The sequence below is a fragment of the Panthera tigris genome, chromosome A2 (assembly GCF_018350195.1).
Source record: "Panthera tigris isolate Pti1 chromosome A2, P.tigris_Pti1_mat1.1, whole genome shotgun sequence".
Classification (NCBI taxonomy): Eukaryota; Metazoa; Chordata; class Mammalia; order Carnivora; family Felidae; genus Panthera; species Panthera tigris.
Window position 1 is genome coordinate 163650571 of NC_056661.1, and position 5068 is coordinate 163655638.

The 5068-nt window shown below is 46.2% G+C and overlaps 1 pseudogene; it reads left to right on the forward strand.

Moving 5' to 3' along the window:
- Nucleotides 1-3158: 3158 nt before the first annotated feature.
- Nucleotides 3159-4007, forward strand: LOC122236352 (annotated as a pseudogene).
- Nucleotides 4008-5068: the final 1061 nt, after the last annotated feature.

The following is a 5068-nucleotide window of genomic DNA, read 5'->3' on the forward strand; positions in this document are numbered from 1 at the left end:
GGGCTTGTGTATTAGAGTAACATAAAATAAAAGCTTTTAATATTATTTTATTCAGGGGCGCCTGGGTGGCTCAGCCGGTTAAGTGTCCGACTTCAGCTCAGGTCATGATCTCACGGTTCGTGGGTTCGAGACCCGCGTCGGGCTCTGTGCTGACAGCTCAGAGCCTGGAGCCTGCTTCAGATTCTGTGCCTCCCTCTCTCACTGTGCCCCTCACCTGCCTGCGTTCTGACTCTCTCTCTCAAAAATAAATAAACGTCAAAAAAATTATGATTATTTTATTCATGCAACTCCTATGTTCATCCATGCTTGTCCAGCTTCTAGAAATTATTCTGTTGTGTGTGTCCTTTGAATACTTTGGTTTGGAGAATATCATTAGCTCTCATTTGGCCCCAATGTATGCACAGGGATGAATTTTTCCTAGGGCCAGTCTTATGAGTGGACCAAGCAGGTGACCGCCTGTGTGGTCCTAAACAGTCTACAACCCAAATACCATTCCGCTAGGAGAGCATCTTTCTTTAGAGGGTTGTAGCTTCCAGCCTGTGACGTACGGCAGGTAGTCATGATAAAATAATTTCATGTACATATTTACAGGGCGATGATGTTTAAGGAATAAAGAGGAGACGAGACCAGGGAGGAGGGTTGGGGCAACATTTGATGAATTTTAGAAGGTATGCAGACGTGTCTGAGCCACAGTTTTACAGAAGCCGAAATTGTTCCAGCACGCGGGACGAGAGCCCGAAATCTGAGAATAAAAACATCACCCCTTTAAGAACGATTTATTTCCCTTCCAAAAGGCATTGCTGGAGTTCAGAAACTTCCACTGTTTCTGAACTCCAGCTCTGAGAATGAACTTGGATAAATGATTTGTCTTTTAGCATCTTCTTTCTGTATTTTCTTTTGAAGGGTTGGATGCGTGGGGACGTGTCGTATTTTTGTTTTTCCTATGTCAAAGCAGAGTAAGTTTCCTTTCATCGGATTTGCTTGTCTTTAGTGCAAAGTCAGGCTAATTCAACGTAGAAAGAAAGAAATATTGAGACAAAGAGCAGTCAGGCTACATCTCTGTGCACAGTTCTGTGTCCCTGTTTCTCACCTGCCCCGACCTGGGCTGTTTACGGGACTCTGGCATCACACACCTCAAGCGGCCAAAAAAGTTTCCCTTTGTAACTTTCCTCAAGTCACCCTGTCTTTCTGAGAGTGTGAAGTTTTGTGCGTAAAATATGAAACAATCAGCAAATTCATTATGCTGATGTTTCATGACAGTGTGAGATCAAATAGTCACCTTGAAAAGAGGTGGCTTTATTTAAAGGTTAATGAAAGGACCTGGGGCAAAAATACACATTATACTGTCTGCCCCCCCCGTTTGGCTGCCTTACTATTCACCCCGCTTGGCAGACCATCCTTTTGGGGAGCTATGTCGGGCAGGGCCCCTTCCTGCCATGAAGAGGAGGGCAGTACTCTCACGTCAGACTTTCATCAGGCTTTCTGGGAATATTACGACGTGGAAACAAACACCAGAACTCAGTTTTGAATACACAGATAGATCCATGCTTGGACGCGTGGCCAAAGAACTACCAAATACTCTGCAAGTTGTGAGCAAAAGAGAGAAGGAAGGAAAAAAAGAGAAAGCAATAAAGAATTTGAAGTAATATTTTCCAACTTCAGAATATATTAACATTTTCTGGACGGCCTGTTAAAATGGAGAACGCGGGGTCCTAGCCCCAGAGTTTCTGCTTCAGTGTGATAGGGCCTCAAGAATTGGGGTTTATAACAAGCTCCGAGACGCTGATAATACTTCTGGTCCAAGGCCCGCTCTCTGAAAACATCTGGTGTAACATTTATGAAAGTAAGGACCGTTTCCCCACAAAAAGTTGCAGCTGGCAGCATTCCTAATATGAAAGACCGAATGCTTTCCAGGGTTGGAAGCAGACAAGGATGTCCACCCTCCACACTTTCATTCAGGTTTTACTGAAGGTCCTCTGTGTGTGTGTATGTGTGTGTCTGTCTGTCTGTCTATGAAAGAGACAGAGACACAGAGAGCGAGAATCTACTCAGAAAATCCTACAGAATCCACAAATTATCAACTACTGATAACAGGTGAGCTCAGCAAAGCTGTAGGACACAGGGACCCTTCTATGTGTTACCAATGAGCAACTGAAAACTGAAATTTAAAAAATAATACCGCTCAAAAATTATTTTGACAAAATCACCAAAAGATGCGCATTTCCTGTACAGTAAAAATTACAAAATGTTGCTGAAATCATAGACAACCTAAATAAGTTAGATTTACCACAGGCATGAAACGAAGGGCTCAATATTGTTAAGATATTAATTCTCCCCAAATTGATAGATGAATAATCCCAGTCAAAACCTTCTAGGACTTTGTTGAATGGAAATAGTCAAACGAATTACAGAGTGGAAATGAAAATGCAAAGGAACTAGAATGGTCCAAATAGTTCTGAACATGAGGAGAGTGGGAGGACTTACATTTGCCGATTTTAAGACTTATTGTATATCCACAGTCAACCAGACAGAGCGGTATTTCCGTAAGGGCAGCCATATATATAGGATGGAACAGACTAAAAAGCCCAAAAATGTCTTACGTGCATATAATCAACAAATTTTTGTCACAAATACCAAAGTAACTCATAGGGGCAAGGATTGTCTTTTCAACAGATTCTGCAGCAAAAAAATGGATAAGCATAGGAATGAAAATAACCCTCGATATTTTACTTCACGCCATTCGCAAGAATTACCTTGAAATGGAACATAGATCAAACTCAGGAAGTGAAACATGAGACTTCAAACAGAAACCACAGATGTCTTTTTGAACTTGGAGTAGGCAATGAGTTTTCAAACAAGACCAAAACATTGCAGCCATAAAACAACAACAACAATAGAGAAATTAGGTCTTACCCGAATGCATGATGCTGGTCTGTCTGGCTGCCAAGCCCGCTGAGAGCCAAGGGCGTGTCTCCTCTGGCCGAAGCCCTCCAGCTGGTCTGAAGCTTCCTGGACACTCGCTCCACAGGCTCCAGAGAGGGTGGCAGTGTGTGCAGCCTGGAGAGGGCAAAGCGGGGCCAGACAGGCGAGTCTGTGAAGTCCCACAACTTAGTTCTCAGTGCTGGACTTCCCACACTCTTGAATTATCAGAAATCTTTGCTGGTGTTTAATAAGCAGGACGATGTCTCACGGTCCTGACATGAAGGACGCCCCACGGAATGTCCTCATCGCCCAGAGCCCTGGGGACAGACGATATCAAGGTCCTCCCGGGGCACCTGTGGCTGCCAGACTTGCAGACTCTGTTGTCATCCACTTTGCCTGGTGAAAATGGGCTTTGCTCCACCCGTGGAAAGCCATACCCAGAAGACCCAGCAGTTTATAAAGTGCTCTCCCAGAAAGAACTGCAAAGGATAAAGAACAAGAAAAACCAGAAACACAATGAGAGAAAACAGAAAACACTAGAAAATTGCAAACACTTGGCTAGTATACCAGCTGTACAAAAAACAAAACCAAACAAACAAAAACCAGAAAACACCTCATCTTTGTTGCCGGTCCATCTCAGCACCTAGCAACCCAGAAGTTTTTATGTGACCACAGTATTTTGGGAAATTTGATAAAATACATGAAGCTGTCACCACGTGCAGGCTCACAGGGTCTGGGCACCAAGGTTCATCCTGCATCCGGTCAGAAGAACCTCTTGGAACCATACGGCGTGTCAACAATGCGGCAGTGGGTGGCGGGACCCTTATGGCCTCTCAGGTACAACTAAATACCGCAGTAACTCCTGGGAGAATATGCGGCATCCAAAGACTGACCACACATATCTACATGATCTATCTACACGTATGTATCTACGTCTCGGGGAAGCGGCGGCCAGCATCACAGAAGAGGAAACACAGGTGGGTGAACACCAAGAATACGAATGGAAGCTGCTTCCAGATTTATATAAATTAAACCTCAACTGTCTTCAACTACGCGTGGGTCCATTGGGTAAGAGTAAGAACTAACTGATGCTGGGGTGCCTGGGTGGCTCAGTTGGTTAAGCCACTGACTTCGGCTCAGGTCATGATCTCGCGGTCCATGAGTTAGAGCCCCACGTCCGGCTCTGTGCTGACAGCTCAGAGCCTGGAGCCTGCTTTGGATTCTGTGTCTCCCTCTCTCTCTCTGCTTCTCCCCCACTCACACTCTGTCTCTCTCTCTGCCTCTCAAAAATGAATAAACTTAAAAAAAATTAAAAAAGAAGAACTAAATGATGCCACTGCGGAGGTAGATCCTTCCACAGCCCCAACTAAGCTCAGGTTGTCCCCAGGGAGGGAATGCTGGGAATTCCCAGTGGATGTCTACACAGTGTACCCTTTCCCCACTGCCTGGTTTGTCCAAATCTGAGGAGGGCATCCCCACCAGCTCATCCAGGGCACAGTCCCCTTCTGAGGACCTGGACCCGGTCACAGTCATCATTCTGATGACTTTTGCTGTCCCAGCTCCTCCCAGGCAGGTCCCTCCTTTCCCCAGCGCCCCACCGTCCTGGAAATTAGCCACAGAAGCAACCCCAGTGCCAGCACAGAGAGTTTGGTGTTGGTTCTTCTAAACAACCAGAGGACGATGTGGGTTGTGATCCCTTTGGTGTCCCTCGAAAAGCCTTCAGTGGCACCTGACTGGCAAGAAGTTGTCAGTCCAAGACCAGCCTTCCCTTTCTCCCTCCTCTCTTCACAGCTAACCACCCAGGTTGGGCTCTGGGTCCCGCCATTGCGGCACTAACAAGCCCAACTCTCAACAGAACCTCGTCAGTCTTGCACAGAGGGTCCCACATTGCCAGCAGCCGCGAGCGTGAATAATTCACCCAGTTTTGCTGACCCGGCATCCCACTGTGCCTTGATGGGCTTTCCACCCGACAGCATCATGCACTTGATGCACACAGCAAACCCCACCGCAAATAGAATTCCTTGGGATTAAATCTTCCGCATAGCACAGCACAGGAATGGGAGGGATCGCTCCAGATGGAGACAAACAGGTGACTGTCATTCTCTCCCCCTGCATCACGGCACAGACAGCAGCCTGCCCGTGTCCA